The sequence below is a fragment of the Carlito syrichta genome, unplaced genomic scaffold (assembly GCF_000164805.1).
Source record: "Carlito syrichta isolate Samal-C Ts95f unplaced genomic scaffold, Tarsius_syrichta-2.0.1 Scaffold302275, whole genome shotgun sequence".
In the NCBI taxonomy this organism is placed as follows: domain Eukaryota; kingdom Metazoa; phylum Chordata; class Mammalia; order Primates; family Tarsiidae; genus Carlito; species Carlito syrichta.
The window spans coordinates 47,227-72,244 of NW_007246371.1; the positions used below are offsets into that span (position 1 = coordinate 47,227).

Consider the following 25,018-nt stretch of genomic DNA (forward strand, 5'->3'; position numbering starts at 1 on the left):
GTTACCTCAAAAACATGCTCTGGTGCTGACTAACGCTGATGAGAGAAAAGGCAGGAAGTGAAATGCAGTTTCCTTTTGAGGAACTCAAACAAGGAGACAGAAAGAAGGGGGCTGATAGCATCCAAGCTCCTGGCCAGGCGCGGTGGCTCATGGCTGTAATCCCAGCACTTTGGGAGGCCAAGGCGACAGGACTGCCTGAGTCCACAGGTTCGAGAAGAGCCTGGGCAACTTGGCAAGACCTCATCTCTACAATAAAAATCAAAAAGTTAGCCGAGCATGGTGGTGCGTGCCTGTAATTCCAGTTACTTGGAAGGCTGAGACAGAAGGATCACCTGAGCCTAGCAGGTCAAGGATGCGGTGGCCCTGAGCATATGCTGCACTCCAGCCTAAGACTCCAACTCAAAAAAAAAAAAAAAAAAAAAAAAAAATCTGGGCTCCTGTCATTCCCTTGGCTTGTCTCATCCAAAAAGAAAACTTGGGAGCATTTTAGTCTTTCTACTTTTCTCTCTCTAATGTCTCTTCAAGTCTAAATAAAAGCTATACGGGATCTGAACAATGAACATCTTTAAAGTAACATACGTCTTAACAAAGTCAACAGGGAAAAATCTTTCCAGTGTACACACAGGAATCCCAACTGTGTCTATCACCAAGTTGTTTGATTTTTTGCAAAAGCTGGACAAAATGTAGAGAATCAATGACTGAAAATGAAAAATGTAGTCACTGCCAGCAATCCAATGTAATATTATTTAACGAAAACATTTCAACCGTGTTTACCTGAGTAATCTGTCAAATGTACTATAATCAATTAAGTGATTTTTCTTCAAAACTCAGCTATTTAGAAATGTAGAATAAGCCAGGCTCGGTGGCTCAGCCTGTAACCCCGTGTCTTGGGAGGCTGAGGTAAGTGGATTGCCTGAGCCCGCGGGTTCGAGACCCGCCTGGGCAACTTGGCGAGACCTCATCTCTACAATAAATAAATAATTAGCCAGGCATGAGAGATAGCGTGTGCCTGCAGTTCCAGCTACTTGGAAGGCTGAGGGGGAAGGATCGCCGGAGCCCAGCAGGTCGAGGCTGCAGTGGCTGGGAGTGGCCACTGCACTCCAGTCTGGGCGACAGAGTGAGACTCCAACTCCAAAAAAAAAAAAAGAAATGTAGAATGTGTTAGGAAGTAACCCAATGAACCTAAGGTCTCTACATACTCTGCAACTGAATCTTTCCTATGAAATTATATGGAAGTCAGTATTATAATTGTTTTTTGTGCTGTAAAAAATCAATCTGCATAGTACCTTTTTAAAAAGAACAAAAAACCCACAGGTATTATCTTCATAAGAAAAAGCTAAATCTTTGAGACAGTATAATACTCTTACGGAAAGATGCCCAATGACACGCACGAAGTTGAGAAACTTGAATCTTAATTCTTAAGTAAACATAGCTTTACCCATAACTAGCCAATAATTCATATGGCTTCAAGAGGCAAGCAAAATAGAAAATGTATCTGACTTTACAAGAATGGCAGCTACTATTACAAGGGCAGCAATACTGTCAATTTTGGTATATCATCTCTGTAACACCTTTCAGTTGCCCCCGAACACCCAACAAATTTCTTGATAAGAATTAGTATAGTGCTTTCCATAAGTACAACGTAAATAATGAGTATTATTAGTGATGGTGATACTAAAAAACGAACACTTGGAAAAGTTCTGTTACTTAACCACCAAATATAAATATGTTTTCGTCTCTGGACAATTCTCATAGCGATCATTTACCAATCTTCAAAAATTCTGAGTTCAGTTTTGTACTTAACAACTGGAAATCCTAGCTTATAATTTAGATACTAAAATTTCCAAAAGATCAGGAGAAAAAAAATGGCCTTAAATAATCTGAGAACCTAAGTAGGATGTAAAACAACATTTCTTTTTCTCTCTCAACCATTGTAGTTACATATAATAGTGAAATGTAATTTGTTTGCTTTAGAATTCTTTACTACTGAGGTAAAAGGGATGATTCTACAGAAAAGAACCACATTAAGAAGTCTACTGATGTTTCATGTGGATTTATGTTATGGCTGGACATGTCGCCAACCTAGAGAGAGAGCACTCAAATTATAAAGATTAATGTCAAGGGAACTCATTATTTAAATCAAGTAATAAGAACCTTAAAATGAAGGAGGAGGGGGCACTTGCTTCAAGAATCTTAATTTCTGAAACATGGACATGCTGTTACCAACACAAATTCACAATGCTAAGAAAAATAGCCTTTTTCCAGTAATAATTCTTCTTATATTTAAGGTCAACTATTGCTAAATTTCAAAACTCCCAAGAAAGGAACTCTTTTTAACCATCTACCTAGCCCTAAGATCTATGGACTATACTTACAAGCAAAAAATATAACTTCTGGCAAAAGACAGCAAGCATACCAACAAGTCAAAAGAATTTTTTATTCAAGACCCTGAGAACTTCTTTGGGGGTTTGGTAAGGAAACACAGCTACATGCAGAACCTAACTCTGGGGTTCCCAACCTCAGCACTGTTGACATGTTGGGTCTAGTAATTCTTTGATGTGGGGGCTGTCTGGTGCACTGTAGGATGTCTATTTAGCAGTTTCCCTGGACTCTACAAGTTAGGTTGCCACCCCTCAAACCATATCCCAATTGTGATGATCGAAAATGTCTCCAGGCATTTTCAAACACCCCCTAAGAATGCAATCATCCCTCACTGAGGATAAGTGCCATATGCAAAAAAATTATCTCTGTCATCTTGGAAGGTAGTTCTCTTGAACTGAAATCTCAACTTAAGAAAGTCATTCAGAGAGGGAAACAAGAGAAGACGCCAGCCTAACTAGACCAGATAAATGCTGAGTCAGTTCTGGCAATCAATGGGAAAGAAATTGTATGAAACTGTATTTCACTGAGGATGTTTTTCTGACCATTCTAGCATTCTATCTTAAAAACTATGGTCTTATATTTTATGTTTCTTATACTCAAAGAAATAACTGATAAATTAACAGATACTGGCATCCTTAAACCAATGAATAAATGGGTCAAGAGATGTCCCAAAAGAAACGAAACTTAGAAATATGCTAGAATAGTAATGGATAAATGAAGGCAAACTGCATTGAAAGAATGTAAAAACAAAGTTTACTAAGAGAGGTATCCATATAGGTCTCACTTACTTTATGATCTATTCACTGTGAAGCATCCCGACTCTTTTTATTCCCAGTAACCACAAAAATCACTTTAGAGTCCTTATTTTTCCAAAGCATTATCAGTGAAGACCACAGTGCTAATGGCCACTGTGTTACAATCTTCGAAGGGCAACTCTAAGCTGATGGCAATTGTGGGCAAAAAATAAGTCCCGAAGTAGAAAAAGAAAGAAAGACTAATAACAAAAAATGAAATGTGGGAAAGGACTGGCATAGGACACAGTGCTTTTCTATATGCTAAAGAACAACATCTGCTTCATCCACCAAACTAACTTCAGAAAACCTACTATACACACCTGCCGGGAAACAAGGCTAGAAAATCTGATCCCTCTGACAAGTGCCTCAGCAAGGATGCCTCACAGTGTGAATCCAATTAGACCAGTCGCCTTTGGAAATGTATTCACAGCCCACTATTGTCATCTGATCCTTTTTAAATGACCAAAAGACTTTTTTATTCACTTTTAAATATTGCTGCTAAAAGTAAAACTTTCCAAGGAAAGTGATAAAGAACTGAAAATCAGAACTTATGTCGAAAAAAATACCTTTAACCACAAATTAACCAAAATTATCTACCATGATATGTTAAAATCTAGAACTTACCCCAGTGGCAGAAATCAGAGGAAACCACAAAGAGATTACTAGGATCCGCTAGATATTTACTGAAGAGTTTTCCGAATTCCTGTTCTTTTGACTCACTCAGAGCTCCAACCAGTACAGGAATAATGGTAAACTCATCCTTATGGCTTAAAGAAAACAGAAAAAAAAATGGTTTAAGAATAAAAATAGTTTTCCAAATGTATTGGCACTAGAAAGTGGAATATTTATTAATAGTGGTAACATACATAATATTATAGTTGAATTCTTAACATCTATAAATTAAACGTTTAAAGAGGACGGTTTAAAAATATGAGAAGTACAGAATACTAAAAATATCCATTTAAATTATAGAAATGAACACTATTTATTTAGGTAAAGAAAGCTATTTTACTACCAAGTATAATAATATCTTCGAAAATAAAAATAAGCCCATCAGAACATCACCAACTCAAGTCTTCTCAACTACCTACCAAGGTTACAATCCTCTGCCAAGTCCTTCTGTGATTTTAAAAGAGCATTAAACTCTTCCTCACCAGATTTAATCCTATCCTATTATGAAAACCATCATTTCTGGCACTTGTTCTATAAACCTCCCAAGTGACAGCTACAAAACTTAATCTTGGCTCTTGTAAGATTCATCAACTGCACTTTTACACTTATCCTAATGATCAGATACAAGACAGTTTGAAGACACAACTCAAATTTTCTTGGCATCTAGAGTAGACAAAGAATTCAAGGAAGCATTAATTTCTAGTAGCAAGAAAAAGACATCACACCCACCCACAATGTTTATGGCATATCCACAACTCCCTTTGTCACTCCACAGATTGACAGATTTATGGTAAAGGAATAAAGCAGATTAATAAAGAATAACTATGATGTGCTATAAACTAGATATCCATCCAGAGCCTTTAAAGAAATTTGTATTGTAGTGAAATTTTACTTACATATATTCAATATTATTTATATCCTAAGTGATCCCAGATTTGGAATTTTAGAAGCATAAGTCATGTTTGTCTGACATGTTCTAAATAGGATTTTTTTTTAATCACCATTATAATAAATGCTTTCTAATATGATAAACAGGCACTTAACTGATATAGGACAAATGGAATTCACAAAAGTTTGTTAAAATATTAAATAATCCCAAAATAAATGTTAGCCCAGCTGCATAAAGCTAAATTCAGGGCACCCAAACGCCTCCCCCATAAAGGCCCCCTTACCCTTGTCAATTGCGAAATAAACAGATCATACAGATCTCCAGTCCCTCTGCAATGCAGGGGCTTCTTGGGCAGAATCTGCATCTAGGGAGTAAGAAAAAAAAAGGAAGCTGGCAGGAGAAGCTGCCACGGGATATCTCTTTCTCTGACTCTTACCAGTTTGCTAAATAACTGCCTGAAGGAACAGGGGCTCTTTAGTTAGTCAAGAGTGATTACCAGTTGAAAGAAAAGAATTTCAGCTCCTGGTAAAAACTTAGGAACACCGTTATTAGTTATTCTTACCTCAACTACTACCTGCATAAATAAATACACTAAGATCATCATCAAAGAGTCTGCAAGCAATTATGATATGACAGAGAAGCAGTCACACAGAATATAAAGAGCAAGGAGAAGCCAAAAGAAATGAATTCAAGGGCCATCCCCACCACATACACATGCTGAGCGCACAGGCAGGTCCCCAACCTGAGAATGTACTTGCTTTTCTGTACAATGACAATGACAACACCTTCTGCATAAAATCATAATGAAGCGAAGAATATTATAGGAAAGACACTTTGTCTGTCAACTATAGTTGGCAAAGAAGAAACAACACGTGCCTTCTCTCCACAAGAGTCATCAAATCTTTCCATTAATCTGTTGGAGCTTGCAAATCGATCTATCTACAGAGGTAAAAGTCTTGTCCTCTGTAGAAACCCAGGACCTGAATCAAGGCTCATCCACCCATCCCTCTTTGTCATTTCTCTTTTTAAAAATGACTCATTCTTTATCCCCCACAGATAGAGAAGAATGAATTAGAGAAAGACCATCTGGTTTTGAAATGTAGCATTCCTAGGTCTTAAGATCCACGTTCTCAAATTGGACTTCTCAGTGAAGGAATACAAAATCTCACCTCTGAGAATCAATTCTAGAACAGGATAAGACTGTCAAAAACAATCCTTTTTGTGCTGGAGATTAACCAACACACACACACACACACACACAAGTTGATGCATGAAAACTAACTGAACTCCTTTGAAGGACAGTGGCATTCTGGCCTTTTCCCAAGTGTTGCCTCCATCCCTACCCTCTGTTGACATGGTAGCTCCACCCAGGTGAGGCTGGCCACGAAAACCAGCAGCTCCACTGCCAGAGGGGAGACTCAAACTGGAGCAGAGAGTAAAAATCCCGTACCCAGCAAAAAACAAAAGCCCTGCAGTCTTATCACCTGAGACTGCTGCACTGGGTTGAGCAAGCCACAACCCTGAAGACTAGCTAGAAAAGTAACAGGGAGAATCTTAGAAATGAGAGAGCCATATCATGGGAGGAGTGTGATAAACTCTCCACATATCCTGAGGAGAGGCCTGGGCCCTCCACATACACAGGCTGACAAGGAAGCTGCACTCATGTGCAGGGGAAACCCATGCCATCCCAAGTTCCCCACAGAATGCCAACCCAATAGGAGACTAAGAGGATACACACAGGGGAAACTGAAGAGTACAACCCAGGATGACAGAAAATCTGCATGCATGCACAATGACTCATCAAGCGCACTGTGATCACGCAGCAGACAGCAAAAGAGGCAAACGTGAAAATACACAGTCACTTTTTGGTTTTAGTAAGAGATAGGGTCTCCCTAGAATTCTGGGCTCAAGCGATCTTTCTGCCTTAGCCACCATAATAATCCATCAACAGAACATGAGAGCCTACCTGGCTCAAGGTGTTTAGGGGCAACCTTCAACCAATCAGCAGCTAAGGACTGATCTATGCAATCACAGGTGGAAAGTGTAAAAAGCTAAAAATTAAAAGTTTTTTAAAGCTAAGGAGACACATCAGTAGCCACACATGGTGGGGGAGACAGATTCCACAGCTGAAGTCCACAGAAGTTACTAAATAAATATAACCTGCAGAGGAAAAAAAAATTAATGAAATCAGATTCCAGAGTTGCTAGAATATACTATATAAATGTCTGATTCCAATAATATTATATAGGAAAGAATCTGAAATTACAGACAAAATAATTATCCAATCAGAAGAACAGAGAGGAAAAAAGAAGAAAAAATATTAAAGAAAAATAACAGAGCATTGGAGACTTATAAACAGCATGAAGCATACCAGCATACATGTAATGGAAGTCCCAGAAAGGAAACAGTAAAAAGATTAGATGAAATAACAGTTGAAAACTTTCCAAATGTCACAAAACATTTATCTACAGAACCAAGAAATTCAATAAGCCCAGAGGAGAAGCACAAAGAGATTCTAGCCTAGATAACACTATAATCAAACTGCTGAAATCTTGAAAGCAGTAAAAAGAAAGCAACTTATCGCATATAGGATAGTATTTTCGATAACTGGTACTGGGATAATTGCATATTCATATACAAAAAAAAAAAATGAACCTGTCTCTCTCCTTCACACCCTGTACAAAAATTAACTCAAAGAACTGTAAGAACTAAAACTAACACTTCTAGAACAGGAGTCAGCAAATATTTTTTGAAAAGGGCCATAAAGTAAACAGTGTAGACTTCCTGCTGTAGTCTCTACAGCAACTACTCAACAGTAACTGCAGAGGGAAAGCAGACAGAGACCAACATGTGAATGCATGGGTGCGGCCACAGATCGATGAAACCTTATTTACAAAAATAGGCTGTGGGTCAGATGGGGTCCAAGGGCTACAGTTTGTTTTGTGTGTCTAAAATAAATCAAAAAATGGGTGGCACGCGCTTGTGGTTCCAGCTACCTGGAAGGCTGTGGTGGAAGGATCACCTGAACCCAGTAGGTTGTGGCTGCGATAGCTGGGGTCATGCCACTGCACTCCAGCCTGGGTGACAAAGTGAGGCTCCGACTCAGAAACAAAAGAAGGAAAGAAAGAAAAAGTTGCTCGACATCAGTAATCATTAGGGAGACACAAATTAACACCACAACGAGATTACACTACACATCTATCTGAATGGTTGTAATAAAAATACTGACAATAACAGGTAATGGCCAAGATGTGAAGAAACCGGAGCCCTCACACACTGTTCCTAAAATATAAAACGGTGCAGGCACTCTGGAAAACAACTCAGTTGTTTCTGAAAGCACATAAAGAAATGCTCAGCATCAGTAGTCAAAACATAAATTTATCATATGAACAAACAATTTCCTTCCTAAGTATCTACTCAAGAAAAATGAAAATATGTGTTGACATAAAGACTTGTACAAGAATTTTTATAACAGTATTCATAATAGCCAAAAACTGGAAGTGGTCCAATTGTCCACCAACTGGTCAATGGATAAGTAAAATATGGTATATTCATATAAAGAAATAATTATCTGGCAATAAAAAGGAATGAACTACTGATACATGCTGCAACATAGGTAAACCTCAAAAATAGTGTGCTAGGCAAAAAAGGAAAGACACAAAAGACTACATTTTGTATGATTCCATTTATGTAACATTTCCAGAAAATGCAAACCTAGAGACAGAAAGCAGATTAATGATTGGCTGAGGTTGATAACAGAGACAAGGTGTGACCTCAAATGGACACCAGGTTTCTTGTTAGAATAATGAAAATGTTCTAAAACTAGATTGTGAGAATAGTTGCACAACTCTATACATTTACATTTTAAAAAATCATCGAGTTGAGGCTGGACGCCCTAGCACTTGTTCTTAACCCAGCTATTCAGGAGACCGTGGAGGGAGGATCACTCCAGCCCAGGAGTTAAACTCCAGCCTGAGCAATACAGGGAGATTTCCATCTTTAAAAATTTTTGAGCGGGGCTCGGTAGCTCAGCCTGTAATCCCAGAATTTTGGGAGGCTGAGGCGAGTGGATTGCCTGAGCCCACGTGCTAGAGACCAGCCTGGGCAACTTGGCGAGACTGTCTCTACAATAAATAAAATAAAATTAGCCGGGCGTGGTAGCACGCACCTGTAGTTCCAACTACTTGGAAGGCCGAGGCGTAAGGATTGCTGGAGTCCAGCAGGTCGAGGCTGCAGTGGCCAGGAGCATGCCACTGCACTCCAGTCTGAACGAAAGAGTGAGACTCCAACTCAAAAAAAAAAAAATTTTGAGATGAGTTCAATTCTTATATGAGTGAACTTAATAGTGTGTAAATTGTCCCCTGATAAATCTGTTTTAGAAAAAAAAAAGAAAACCCATCTTTGCCACTGACAAATGGTGCCACCTGCAGCATATTACTATCCTAAGCCTCAACTGTATCGTCAATAAAAACAGGGCTAACAATACTTTACAGGGCTTTGGTAAGCACTTTAATAATGTAGAGGAACATCTTATCCCTTCTTTTCCTGCCCTATAGCTTAAGCCATGCTGCAGAAAATTTACATATCCAAGATCTGTAACAGATTAAAAAGAGTTGAAATCTCTGAACCAATAATGAAGCCCTCTCTTTAAAAACAAAACCACTGTATCAAACAATGTTCTTACTGGAACAGAGTATGAAAACTCTAAATTCTAACGTGAAAATTCTACTTCTAATAAACAATATGAATTCTAACATAAATATTCTGAGTTAAAAGAAAAAAATTAACTAACTGGTTTTTTTGTTAGTGGAATGTAAATAATTGAAATCTTGAACATTTTTAATTTGATTAAACAGTGTATAATATAGTTACTTGCTCATCTTGTCCTGCCACTTTTTAAAATATTCTCCCCAGACAACACTGAATATTGACGAGTATTTTCTTTCCTATACAAGTTATTCCAATTTCCCAAAGATTCTAGAAGCAATCCTAAGCTTATTAAGATCAAGAAAAAATTAAATCATAACAAAGACAACTACAATTTTGGTCAGTCAAAAAGGAAATCATTCTTATCCCTAAGATGCCAAGTTTGTTGCCTCCTCCCCTTTTAGTTTGAAAATACTCACAGAAAAAAAAAAGGAAACAAACCATATGACGGTAAATACTTTTTAAAACTTTATTTTGACAAAAATAAAATATATTCTAATCTTCTCAAATGTCGATTGCTACATGCTTTTTATGTCTTCTTCATGCTTTTTATGGTCAAAGAAACTGAAAATGTCCCACTACTACCAAAACAGAATGTTTCTGACTATTCAAAAGCCCCTTCCATGTTCTGCAACTCTAAAATACGTTCTCCTGCTGATGTATAGGTGATACTAAAAGGCACTCAACATACACAAAAAGGGAAACTCAGAAGCATATAAAGAAAAATCATGCTTGCTCTAAAAGTTCAATAAATGCTCTCAAATCAGCAATAAAAACAATTTAACTGCAAGACATATGCAGAAACTTACAAGTAACCATGAGTTTTTAGAAGTGAAAGAATAAGGAAACATTTGAAAAATGCACTGTTCTTGTGATTGCCGTTAAGCTGGGCAGAGATAGAGATTCCCAGGCTGCTTATATCCAGAGACTAGCCATTCCACTCTCTATAAACTACCTATACAAGAGCCAACCATACATTTCTCTATTTCTAATAACTGAAGACCTTCATTGAGGTCACAATCAGAAAGAAAAGGAAAAATCTTAAGATCTAGTAAAAACTAAGCCATAATAAAAGTTAGCCTGGCATTTCAGAGAGTCATAAATTCAGGCAGTCAGAGTGGCAACATGATAACCTGGAAACTGGGCAGAGGTATGGGAGTTTCACAGGGGAGGTGACCCAGCAGGCTGCAACGCCTCAGAGGCTGTTGGTAAGACAGGTTCTTGGCTGGCATCTGGGAACGTGGCTTTTAGAATATTCCGTATGCAGATGAGGCTGTTCTACCCACTTGGACATGAAACTGCGACACCAGCTGACTGAGCTCATTTATACACCATGTGATTAGATGTGGTTGAGTCCTTTCCTTCTGAGAATCTGGAATGTTGGTAATCGTGGCTAGCTACAAAGACAGAGTGCCCACATGACCAGTCCCCAGTAAAAAGCCTGGGTGTTGACTCTTGAAGCAGGCTTCCCTGGGGGAGGCCAAGCACTGAACGCCTGCAGTTGGTTTCCTCCACATTCTGCCTCATGTGTTCTTCCCTGCTGGTCCTGCGGCACATCGCATCTTTTCTAAGAAACCATAATAAATACAAATAACTGCTTCTATGTCCGGTGAGACCTAGAGAATTCCCAAAGGTGAGGGAGATTTGAAACCTTCAGAACAGGTATCAGAGGCCAAATGGCATGGAAGAAGCATGACAGTTCTTAGGGAGCCTTATGATGAATCCCTTTGTTCACCTTTCTTTCTTGATCAAATTCACCTTCAGACCCAAGGGACATGCATACAGAATTTATTCAGAATACTCTGACTCACTGTGTGAAAAAACTAAGAAGATTCAGAACACAGACAGAAGCAAAGAACTGGGACGGAGGCAGGGATGGGGGAGGAGAAGCTGTCAATGACAACTAGACTAGCATTTAAATCAATACAAACCTTGATCACTTAAATGACTCTAATTAGATTTCCAAAATCAAATTGAAAGATTATGTCTTTCTGAATTCCCATTCAAGTAGGAATGCTCTTAAGAAAGGTTTTCTAAGAAAGGGCATGTTCCAGGTAGGTACTAGACAGTCATACTCAACTCCATTTTAGAAACCCAACTATCTGAAGCTACTATGAAGCGAACAATCCTGCCATAGAATGGCCAAGTTAGTTGTCAAAATTACAGAGAGGGCCCCACTTCGGGAGGCCAAGGCAAGAAGACTGCTTAAGCCCAAAATTAGAGACCAGCCTGGGGAACACAGCAAGATCTCATCTCTATTTATTAAATAAACAAATAAAATTACAGAGGAATTCCAGTATTTTTTTTAAAGACAAGTCAACATCTTTATACTCTACATTCTCTTAAATTTATACTCACTTCTGGCTTTACCATCTCTGACAATGGCTTCATTCTCTTCATCTTACTTTCTCACACAGAAACATTTCTATATGCAGAGAATTGAATGCAGAATTCTGTTGATTCTAACCCTTAAATGTCTCCCATATCTGCTCACTATCTCATCTACTACTACCTTAGTTCAAAGCTCCCATGAGTTTTTACTATACTATTTCTATCAATTTTTTCCAATGCCAACCCATCCTTCCCACTGCCAGCACACCATTAAGGTGTGATATTCTCACAGTTCTATTCCAGTCATCTCCCTCCTTTGGTTCTGTACCAATCACAGAACAAAATGAAAGTATCTGAAAATGGCATTCAATCACTCCATAATTGTTCCAACCAATTTTCCAGCATTCTAATCTTGTCCCTCTTATCTATGTCTCTAAAGATCACTTACTCAAATGGCTCCAGCCCCAGGTTTGTGTCATAAATATGTGAAAAAGTGGATACGGCAGAAGATAAAAAGGGAGTGGTAGGACCAATATCTAACCATAAATATTCATTGGTATAAAAAGATGTTTTCTAACAATGCAAGCTAAACACAAAACATCTACAAACAGATACTAGCCAAGTCTCAGCTACTAGCCAAGCCTTTTATAACTTCTGCAGGTAGTTTCTTGCGTTTATAACTGCTTTTAAATCTTTTATAACTCCTGCAAGTAGTTTCCTGCTCTTAAAATAAGCCTGGGGTTTTCCTACTCCTATACTTTGTATTTACTCCTTTTCCCACAAAACCTTCTGTCCTATCCTGTGAAAACTGCAGACATCTTCCAAATCTACCTAAATGCTGCCTCTTGACAAAGCCTCCTCTGTGCTTCCCTAACTCAATTCTCACCTATTTCCTTCTACAAGCCCTTTCTCTGCTCCCATAAACTCTCCACGTACTCAATTCATTTTGAAGTAGATTATAGCTATTTATATACCTGTCTTATCCCTCCTACCAGGCTACAAGATGAGGAAACAAGCAATGTTTGCTTATTTGTGTATTCTCCATCATTCCTTGAACATAGAGTAGTACAATTAGGCAGTTCTATAACATTTTGAAAATTCAGCTTTAACAAAATTTTAATGTTTTGAGAGTAAATGCCATTTTTAAAACAATCATCTGTATAAAGCATAAAGATGAAAAATTACCATCTGGGAGCCAAAATAAGTTTTAGTAGCCTACTTATTTACTCTCCATATATAAAATGCATTACTCTTTTTTTTTTTTTTTTGAGTTGGAGTCTCACTCTGTCGCCCAGACTGGAGTGCAGTGGCCACTCCCAGCCACCGCAGCCTCAACCTGCTGGGAGCCGGCGATCCTTCCGCCTCAGTCTTCCAGTAGCTGGAACTACAGGGGTGCGCTACCACACCCGGCTAATTTGTGATTTATTGTAGAGATGAGGTCTCGCCAAGTTGCTCGGGTGGGTCTCGAACCCACGGGCTCAGGCAATTCACTCACCTCAGCCTCCCAAAGGTGCGGGATTACAGGCTGAGCAACTGAGCCACCTAAAATGCATTATTCTTAATCTGTGATTAAAAGAAATATCAGAAAGGAGTGTCTTATTTTCTGTATTCTTGGAAAGGAGGTAAAGAAAAAAATCCCTTTTACAACCATCCCCAAACAGCAAGTCTTAAATACTGAAATCATCAGGTTTAAACAGGCAAAATTCTTGTGTATGGTACTTGAGTCATTCGGTAATCCATTAAAGGGAGCTTTCTGTTAGGGCACGGACAGGGTGAGGGTGGATGGATGGATGGAGAGGGGTACAGCACCACTGGAGCCCGGAGCCATTGCACCAATAACCCAGAGATTCAAGTAATGCAAAGAATTGCAACACAAAGAGGCGAAGGAAGAAAAGTTTATTTAAAAGTAAATTAAAAAAAGAAAGAGAAGGGAGAGAAAAGATTCACCTCCTCAATGTGGGGGAGAGGACCAAAGCCAGGAAGACTGGCGACAGCCATAGCTCAAAGAGCACATGGCCACACCAGAGTCTAGCAGGGCAATGGCCGCTGGCTGCTTGCGGTTGAGTCCTTTTAACCATTGAGTCCTTTTAACCATTCCCCTCGATGGGGAAAGTTCATTAAGGTGATTGGGTGGTGGTCTGCTCCACATCATCACAAAGGAGCAGGCAAGTGCAGGTACTGAGTTCAGGTGACAGACAGCAGGCAGATGGGTGGGTTAGTCACATGACTGCTGCCATGGTGAGGCTTATCTGTGTCACGTAGGTCACAAAGGGCTGATTAAATTAACTTGGGGAGTTTGGTCCTGGAGGGGTTTCTCCTCAAAGAGACCTGTTAGATATTTGCAATTCACAAACTCCTTGATTTACCACTTTTATGACTTTGGCCAGCCAAAGGGTGATCTTTGACCTTGCGCCTTGACAAGGAACTTAAAAGTTTACTAGAGATTATTATGCTAAACCATGAATTGAAAAGTTGGGCTAGACTGGTCTTGCATCTGATGGAGATTTGCCAAGGGGGAATGGGATAGGCTGCAGTAGAATAGGCAAAAAGACTAAACTAAGAATAAGCTAAGTTTCTTCTAGGTTTTTATAGGTACCACCTTTCACTTTCTTTTTAAAAATGAAAGATGCTCAGATGTGCACATATCTACCTATTTTTCCCAAACATTCTTGACCTTTGACCCTCTCTTAACTCCACACATACCCACACAGTGCTTAACGTATCTATCTACAAAATGCACTGACTCTTAATGAAAATTAAAATAAGTTGTGACATAAAGAGGTGCTGGTTAAAATTTCAGAAAACCTCAGACTTCCTCCCACATGTTAAGGCAGTCAAACACAATGAAAGAGACTTCCAGTATCTGGTCCAACATGGAAAGAGCTCAGGAGACATACATCCCAATAAGAAAAAAACAAACTAAAAATCAGTAACTTCTAGCCGGGTTCAGTGGCTCAGCCTATAATCCCAGCGCTTTGGGAGGCTGAGGTGAGTGGATTGCCTAAGCCAGAGGGTTCCAGACCCGCCTGGGGTCATTTGGTGAGACCTCATCTCTACAATAAAATCAAAAATTAGCCGGGCGTGGTAGCACGCGCCTGTAGTTCCGGCTACTTGGAAGGCTGAGGCAGAAGAAGGATCGCCGGAGCCCAGCAGGTCCAGGCTGTGGTGGCTGGGAGCGAGCCACTGTACTCCAGCCTGGGCGATAGAGTGAGACTCCAACACACACACCCAATTAGTAGCTTCTCTTAGATCCATCAAAGAATTGATGACAGAGCAAGCCACTGCCCCCAAAACTAGAAAGACAGGCAGAATCAGAGAACTGTAACTTACCCTTTTCAACCAGCAGGAATACTCACAGGGTAACTAATTGCTAGGGACTAAATGTGAACTCCCCTGAGAGATTAAAAAACCTTTGGGGCCAAGGGGTAAACGCTCAGAAGACTTTTTGGAAGTTTTGCCTGAAAGGGTCCCACCAAGATCCTGCTTCATTGTGGAGACTGAGAGGGAAATCAATTTGAAACATACTCAGAGTATTCTGTTCACAAATGCTGCCCTCAAGGTAACTATTTTACCAGAGTTTAACAAAGTTAAAAGTATTACAAGAGTTTAACAGACTGAGGAAAAGAAACGCCCAGGTCCCCCTCTAGTCTTCCTGTGTCACCTAAACTGGGGGAAAAGCTAAGAAATACTTGCTAGATCACAGTCCAGGGCAGAGGCTCACTACAAGATTGACATCTAGGTGTAAGTTTGCAGAAAGAGTCTTGTCCTCAACATGTCACCACCGCATCAACAGGACACCTGTCTAACAAGGGAAAGCAGCGGTAAGAAATGCAAGACCCAGACCTCATTTAGGAAGTTTCTCAACAAACTGGGTATGGAAGGAACATACTTTAACATGATAAATGAAAGGACCGACCGAGAGTGTGAAGCCATTTTTCATCTTGTTCTTAAACCCTGACACAAATGATGAGAAAGTAGAAGCTATGCTTTTGGAGAAATGCACACTTTAGGTATAATTAACTTTACCGACTTTGCCTTTTCAGAAACAGACTTCCAGGTATCAGAGGTATCTCATAGTGGCAATCAAGCTTGCCTAGAGCAAAGGGAATTTACAAGGCCTAAGACATCATGCATTGAGCAAGGACTGTAAAAGTCATGAAACTTGTAATTACAAAAGTTATAACTGCTCAGAGGGAGAGCAGGTAGGGATTCGATCTTCCAGTAAATTGGGCACTATCTACAGGGAAGCCAAGGATCCCCCCAAAGCTACCCACTGGGAATGCCTAGGAGATAAGGGGAAGTACACCCTCCATTAGGTCTAAGGAATGTCGTTTGGGAAGGTGCAGGAGAATTAGAATCCTTGTCACGCCCTTCTCTAGGGGCTATGATAATGTGGGCAGACATTAATGGCTCTCTGTGTCACAGGATCTCCAAGACATCCACAGGTGGTAGATAAGGAAGTCACAGCAGTCGCGTGCAACATCTCCAAGAGAAGGATTTAAGCCAGGACCCTGGGGGGCTACAATGCCACACTCACCTAGGGTGTAGGCCCACTCCCTGTCTGTGGGGGGTGAATTTTCCTTAAATAAATCTTTTCTTCTCTCACCTCTGTGTGTTGCAATTCTTTGCAATTTATTCGGATCTCTGGGTTGCCGGTGCGCACCTCTGGCTTGCCAGCCCCGGCAGTGCTGCACGCCTCCCTGCGGCTCTCGACCCTCAACCGGTCCGTCCGTACCCTAACGATAAAGATGATATATGGCAAACCCAGAGCTCACATCATACTGAACAGAAAAGAGCAGAAAGCCTTTCCATTAAGATCTGGGACAAACCAAGGATGCAGATTTTCACTACTTCTATTCAAAATAGTACTGGAAGTTCTAGACAGGGCAATTAGGCAAGGGAAAGAAAAGGCATCCAAATTAGAAAGGAAGAAGTTAAATTATTCTTGTTTTCAAACCATATGATTTTATATTTAGAAAAACCTAAACATTCCATTATAAAAAACTATTAGATCTGATCAATAAATTCACTAAAGTTGCAGGATACAAAATCATACAAAAATACAGTAGCATTTCTACATGCTAACAGTGATTAATCTGAAAAGGAAATCAAAAAAGCAATCTCTTTTGCAGTAACTACAAAAATAAAACAAAATGCCTGGAAATAAATTTAACCAAAGAAGTGAAAGGTCTCTACAAATATATATATATAAAAAACACAGATAGAAGAAATTGAAGACAACATACAAAAAAAGGAAAGCTATCCCATGCTCACGACTAGAAGAAGTAATAATGTTAAAATGTCTGTACTACTCAAAGATATTTAGTCTCAACACAATCTCGATCAAAATACTAATGACGTTCTTCCCAGAAACAAACAAAAAAAATCCTAAAATGTGTAAAAGGTATAACAAACATATAATGAAAATACTTAATGAAAGAGAGAAAGAAACGTAAAACATGCAGTAAAGGCTGAGAAGTTTCCTTTCCAAAATAAAAGACACCAAACCACAAATCCAGGAAGCTCAGAGAATACCAAGAAGGATAAGTACCAATTTACACCTAGACATTATATTAACACTGCAGAAAATCAAAGACAAACAAAGATCTTAAAAGAAGTAAGATGAAACAAAAACACTTTACCCACTGGGCAAAGCCAGAGGACTGCCTGAGCTCAGGGGTTCGAATTCAGCCTGAACAACATGGCGTCTCAACAATACATGTTCAAATTCAGCCTGAGCAACATGGCCTCGTCTCTACAATACATAAAAAAAAAATTAGCCAGGCATGGTGGTGTGCACATGTGGTTCCAGCTACTTAGAAAGCTGAGGCAAAAGGATGACCTGAGCCCAGCAGGCTGAGGTTACGGTGGCCATGAGCGTGCCACTGCAGTCCAGTCTGGTTGACAGAGTGTGACTCCACTTCCAAAAAAACCAACAAACAAACAAACAAGAAAACACTTTACCTACAGAGAAGCATGCATAAGAATTATATCAAACTTCTCTTCAGAAATCACGCAGGCAAAAAGTAAAATAAAGTGTTGAAAGAAAAAACTATCCACCTAGAATTCTGTACCCAATGAAATTATCCTTCAGAAGTGAAAGAAATAAAGCCTACATTAGTCTAATAAAAATTGAGGAAATACGTCAATTTAAACATTAGACACTAGATCTGCCTTGCAAGAAAGTTAAAAGGAGTCTATTAAAGAAAAGGGCAATGATATAGGTCAGAAAATTGGATCTACATAAAGAAAACAAACACATTAGAGAAAGAATAAGCAAGGGCAAAATCTTATTTCAATTTATTTTTCTTATTCATAATTAATCTGACAATTTATTCAAAATAATAAAAGCAACAATGTATTTGATAAGGCTTAGGGAAGTGAAATGAAAGATAGTAATGTCATAAGAGAGAGGAGGGAGAAATTAGGAAAACTCTGTTAGAAGATCCTTGTACAACCTGTGAAGCAGCAGAATGCTATTTGAAAACTATAAAGCAGTTGTTAAATTTATGTTGCAAACTCCAGGGCAACAACTAAAAACCATGCTGCTAGGTGAGAGGAGCCAGTCTAAAAAGGCTCTATACTGTATGATTCCCAACTACATGACATTCGAGTTACTACAGGTGCAGGGACAGGGGAAGGCAATGAATATAATGACAGGCACAAGACAGGAATTGACCCTAAACCATAAAACCACCCACACAGAGGGGAAACCCTAATTTAACTATAAACTTTAGTTAATAACAACGTATCAGGCCGAGCACAGTAGCTCACACCAGTAATCCCGGCACTTGGAGGCTGAGGCAGGAGGATCGCTTGAGGTTAAAAATTCAAGACCAGTGTGAGCAACACAGAGAGACCCCATTTCTTAAAGAAAAAAAAAACTTTAAAAATTAGCCAGGCATGGAGGCACACTCTTGTAGTCCCAGATACTCAAGAGGCTGAGGCGGGAGGATTGCCTAAGCCCAGTGGGTGCAGGCTGCATTGAGTCAAGATTGTGCCAAGGCACTGCAGCCTGGGGATAGAGTGCGATTCTGCCTCTAAAATAAGCTAACAAACAAGCAAACAAGTACATAAAATGTATCATCACTGGCTCTTCAATTGTAACAAATGTCATTCTACAATGGCAAGAAGAACAGAAAAAGCTGCTCAGTTATGAGTAGTATTTCATACCCAAAGGAAGGAACCTAATGGAGCATTCTCACTTAACAAATTAGAAAATATAATCAATACAGATAACTGCAACAACAGCCAAGCTTAAGCTTACCTATCTGGGCAGATTACGCAAAAATAAGACTTTTTTGATAACTAAGTACACTAAGAGTTCTCAGAACCTAACCAGGATGCAAGTGAAAGACAAGACACAACAGAACCAAGCAGAAGATGGAACAGCAGAAAGCACAGAGACTAGCTGTCTATGTTCTAAAATACTGGCAGTGGCAACACTGTCATACATCCAAGATGATAATGATACTTGACAGTGAACATAAACTTTTAATTAAACAATTTCAAAATTACTAAAACATTCTTTTAACTCTGCACATTTTTCCAACAAAACACAGTGACACTGAGGCTAAATAACTGTTCTACACCTGCAAAACGGTAGAGCATATAACCACATGTTTGTCAAAATTCATGGAACTGTATGTCACAAAGAGAAAAGCTTACTGTAGGTAAACTACTAAAAAACCTAAATTTTAAACTGTTTTTAAAAAGTGAATGACTGGCCGGGTTCAGTGGCTCAGCCTGTAATCCCAGCGCTTTGGGAGGCCAAGGTGAGTGGAATGCCCGAGCCCGCGGGTTCAAGACCCGCCTGGGCAACTTGGCGAGACCTCATCTCCACAATAAATCAAAAAACAAGCCGGGCGTGGTAGCGCGCACCTGTAGTTCCACCTACTTGGAAGGCTGAGGTGGAAGGATCACCAGAGCCCAGCAACTTGAGGCTGTGGTGGCCGGGGAGCGTGCCATTGCACTCCAGTCTGGGCGACAGAGCGAGACTCCAACTCAAAAAAAAAAAAAAAAAAAGGTGAATGACTATGACACAGATGAAAAGAGTTAAGTGGGGGGAAAGTAACTGAACAAAATAAACTACACAGAAAAAGAAGAGGTAAGCTAATGTTGTTAATTTCCAGAGTGACTAATTTTTCCAAGATAGATGGCTTCTAATACATACTAATCCTGATTTAACCTCCTCAAATACAGTTACATGTGATAGTAAAAATTATATGAATTTCAATATTAAAGATAACATATGGAAAGAGGAACAGAGCACAGTGCATATGACCTCTTGTTTACACATCTTAATTCAAACAAACGTGTATATAAGAAGTTTACATATACACACAAACTTATATATACACAAAAATAAGTTTAAGTGTACACATAACAATTTTTACTGGCAGTAAACATTGGCTAAGTGAAACAGAAAGGCTTTCTTTTTTTTTGAGTTGAAGTCTCACTCTGTTGCCCAGACTGGAGTGCAGTGGCCGCTCCCGGCCCCGCAGCCTCCACCTGCTGGGCTCTGGCGATCCCTCCGCCTCAGCCTTCCAAGTAGCTGGAATTACAGGCATGCCCTACCATGCCCGGCTGATTTTCTGATTTATTGTAGAGATGAGGTCTCGCTGCCCAGGCGGGTCTCGAACCCGAGGGCTCAGGCAATCCACTCACCTCAGTCTCCCGAAGGCGCGCGATTACAGGCTGAGCCACCAAGCCCGGCAGAAAGGCTTTCACTCTTCATTTTACACAGCTCGATTCTATTTACATTTCTAGTCACATACACATATTTTCAAAATGTCAGCAGAGTCAACTGAGCAATGAAATTGGAAATTATGGGTTATTTTATGTTTTCCACTTTATACTACTACTTTTTTTTTAAGTTTTAATGATACTCTGGTTTCTCTTCAGATCGTATAAGTATCATTTTCTAGAATCTATTTAAGAGAACATATAGAATTTTTTTTTTTTTTTTGAGTCAGGGCCTCACTCTGTTGCTGAGACTTGAGTACAGAGGCACAATCACAGCTCACTGCAGCCTCAGTCTCCTGGGCTCAGGTGATCCTCCCACTTCAACCTCTGAGTAGCTGGAACTACAGGCGTGCACCACCACACCCAGCTAATATTTTATTATTTTCTTTTAGAGATGAGGTCTCACTATGTTGCCTAGGCTGGTCTCAAACTCCTGGCCTCAAGCGATCCTCCTGCCTCGGTCTAGAGTGTTGGGATTTATGGGCATGAGCCACAACGCCCAGTCACACATACAATTTTAAATAATACCTTGGATATCTACCTTTTAAAAACATATATGACAGTTTGTAATAGTGAAAAAATTTAGGGAAAGTATAAGAGTTAAACGTTCAAGAACTGAATAAAGTATTATATAGACAAATAGTACAAAGTCTGATGTATAGCCAATATAATGGAGTAAAAAACGATATGGAAATATGTTCATGATACGAAAGCAGTTAAGACAAAAGAGCATGTAATCTTATTTTTTGGAAAAATATTTCATTGAGGTATTGAAAATGACAAAGTTATCAATTCATTCAACAATTAACCAGCGAAATCCTTTTGTGTGCCAGGCACTGTGCTGGGCACAGGAGAGGCAGCATAAACCAGCTGCTCCAGGCAGAGCACAGGAGATGAATGCCATTGAAAGGAGGCAGACTCGTCATTGAGTACCCACTCCCACTTGCAGTGTTCACAAGTAGAACCACCAAAGAGTCTCCCTGCTTCTAAACACGCAATATCACTCCTCCCTTCAAAAGCAACACCTCATGTTTCCCTCCCTCTAAAGTTGAGCCTTACACCTTGCCTTGACCAGTGGAATGCAGCATAAGTAATGTTGTCAATGCTACGGAAAGCAGTCCAAGACAACCCTGTGGAGAAAGAATGTCATGTGAAGAGAGAAGCCCTGAAGGGTGTCACCAGTGCAGACAGATGAGAGCCAAGATAAGAACAGAGGTGCCTAAGGAAATGACTGAAGGGATGGCACCTTGGAGCCTTGAGCCTGAGCCTAACGCCTCAACAGGCAGGTGATGGAACAGAGGCAGACAGTCTGCACTGAGCTCCGACCAATGTCCTAAACCCCACATAATCAGGAGCAAAAATACACACGTGTGGAGGCGATTTGTTAGGCTACAACAGATAACTGAGACAAAAAACCAGGACCGGGAAATGAGGTGCTGACCTGAAAGAAGCCTACAACACCGCACACTGGCTTTGGGACTCGGGCAGGCAGAAGCTGAAGGGGCAAGACAGAGACCGTAGAAACTGGAAAAACATAAGAATGCAACAGGAGGCTGGAAGAAAGATGACACTTTCTATACCTCCAGAGCAACCACCAAAGCAATCAGCAAAACTGTCACATGAGGTAACTCAAAAGATTCAAGGCATACTGAGCAAACCGACGGAGCTGGCTAGGGAGGTTTCCAGGTAGAATATTCAGAGGGTCCTTGGTTTCTTTATAGCCAAGTATGAGAGACAGTACAAGTAGAAAAACATGAGCTAAAGAATAAACTGCTTAGCTTGCAAACAGAAGTTAAAGGAATATTTTAACCAGGAATTGCTGAGTTGAAGGCAAAAAGCCAAATTCAGAGCACTGCTGTCAAATGTGGCCTCACAATCATCAAATCAGAAATGGATCCATAAGATCTTTTGTTAAGATTCCATAGAGTGCTTGCACACGCTCTCAGATAGGCTTCCATGAAACTTACGAGACCCTAACCTGAGGTCTGAAATACACAGAGACCTGTCTCCTAAAGAACTGTGGATGTGACTTGTGTCAAATGGAATGCACCTAGAATCTGATATACAGGAAACTCACAAAGTGTTTAAAGGAGTTCTATCAGTTTAAACTAAAAGAAGCACTACAATAAAATAGGCCTCTAAACTCTCAAATCCATTAAGCAGACCAACTCAGCTGCTCCAGTGCAAACAACGACCATTTCTTAAGGAAAAGTAAAAAGGACTCAGAGAGTAAACCCTCACACCCTAACTGGATACAGATCATAAGACAATGGATTTTGAGCCTGAGACCATAATTAGATGAGATTTCCGGGCACCCTGGGAGTGCAGGGTATACAATACATGTTGGAAAGACATGTCTACCAGAGGAAGAACCATGGTAGGCCATCTGCAAAGATGGCTGCCAACTATTTTTCCTACTCCTATATACACATGCTGCACCTCCCATTAAGAGGAGCAATCTGTTTCTCCTCCCTTTAAATCTTGGCTGGCACCATGACCTTATTTACTGTGAAAAACAAAATTCAATAGGCGGAGAAACTTGTTTTGCTCTCTTGATACCCTGAGTCACCATGTCATTCATTGGCTTTAAGTTAGCTACATTTTCACCATGAAATCTAGGCATCCTTCTAGAAAGTTACCAAGAAAAGAGAAAAGCCCTAGCTGACGAGTAAACAGGCTAGATGGAGAACAAATGAGAGGTCTCAACAGAAAGCCAGCAGTAAGGCCTGAGATGCATGAGTGAGGCCATCCTGGATCCTCTAGTCCTATATGAGCCTTAAGGCAACACCTTGTGGGCCAGAGCAAGGTGGTCCTACCCTAATTCCTGGCCCCAAAATTGTAAGCAATAAAACAGTGATTTCAAGCCACTAAATTCTGGGGAATTTGTTAGTCCGCAATAGGTAACTGATATAGATAACGAGTGTAACAAACACTACACCAGAAAAGTACTAGGTATGATACAAAAGTCAGTATTAGAGACCCTAAAATAATGTGGTCGTTTATTTACTACTACTTAAAAGAGGGGGAATTATGAATAGGGATTTTGTCTGCTGGCTTTAAGTTAGCTACATTTTCTTAAATTTCTCACAATGTACATGTTTTACTTACAATGACAATTAAAATGTTATTTTGTTATGACATCCTTGAGGATATTGTGAGCTTATTGATCCTATTATATTAAAATGTATTAAGCCTAAATTATATTTTCCCAGGAAAAACTTTGCAAACATTTCAGCAAATAACAAAAATTTTCTATTATCTTTTGTAGTTGAAGAAAGTTCTTATTACACCGAAAATTCAAGAAATAAACTATTTATGGTTTCACAATTTCTGAATAATCAGAATGTACTAAAAGATAATCTAAAATTATACTGCTGCTTATAACTTAATATCACACTAATTTTTGGAAACTTCTTAAGGTCTGTATAATTTCTCATGGTTAACATTGTGAAGTTATTGGATAACAAAAGACTGAGAAAAGTATAGAATACTTTGAATACAGAATTAAGAGTGGAAATGATCCATAAAGACTCCAATAATGAACTAAAACAACAATAAAAAATTAAACAGAAATGAATGAGGAGCCATACATGCTCGGAGTTAAGAAATCAACCACACAAAAGTCCAAGAAGAGAAAATAATCCATCGTAAGAGTCTGAAAAAGCTTCACATTTTAGCAGATCATAAGTATGTTAGCCAATAGTAAGTAAGTAACATTAATAAAAAATGTTAATATGTTCGCCACCCGCCTGGGCAACATGGTGAGACCTCATCTCTACAATAAATAAAAAAATTAGAGCCAGGCTCGGTGGCTCAGCCTGTAATCCCACGCCTTTGGGAGGCTGAGGTGAGTGGATTGCCTGAGCCCGCGGGTTCGAGACCCGTCTGGGCAGCGAGACCTCATCTCTACAATAAATCAAAAAATCAGCCGGGCGTGGTAGCGCATGCCTGTAATTCCAGCTACTCGGAAGGTTGAGGTGGAAGGATCGCCGGAGCCCAGCAGGTCGAGGCTGCGGTGGCCGGGAGCAGCCACTGCACTCCAGTCTGGACGACAGAGTGAGACTCCAGCTCAAAAAAAAAAAAAAAATTAGCCAGGCATGGTAGCACACACCTGTAGTTCCAGCTACTTGGAAGGCTGAGGCGCCAAGGATCGCCAGAGCCCAGCAGGTCGAGGCTGCGGTGGCCAGGAGCATGCCACTGCACTCCAGTCTGGGCGACAGAGTGAGACTCCAGCTCAAAAAATAAAAAATAAATAAATAAATAAGTAAATAAGGGTTAATATGATCTTGACCTTCATTAATGCATTTAATTAACAAATATTTACTAAAAACCTACAATGTATCTTGTACTTTACTAAGAGAAGACAGTGAACACATCCAAGGAGGAGATCTTACCATATTTAGAACTAGTCAAACTGTCTATGAAATACTAAGTCCACATAAAGGACATGGCTGAAAAAAAATCAGAGAAATGTGACCTACAAAAGACTTCCTTGCTC

At 39.8% G+C, this 25,018-nt stretch overlaps 1 protein-coding gene and 1 long non-coding RNA gene across 2 annotated transcripts in view; both read right to left on the reverse strand.

Annotated features, from left to right (window-relative positions):
* The window catches only part of LOC103258503 (protein MEMO1), a 74,638-nt gene that overhangs the window by 21,796 nt on the left and 27,824 nt on the right, over positions 1 to 25,018 (reverse strand). The gene's annotated exons all lie outside the window — the stretch shown is intronic.
* LOC110595476 lies at positions 3,857 to 6,785 on the reverse strand. Its single transcript, XR_002481865.1, has 3 exons — positions 6,704 to 6,785; positions 5,021 to 5,101; positions 3,857 to 3,943 (listed from the first exon to the last, which is right to left on the reverse strand). It is a non-coding gene; the product is annotated as an uncharacterized LOC110595476 (long non-coding RNA).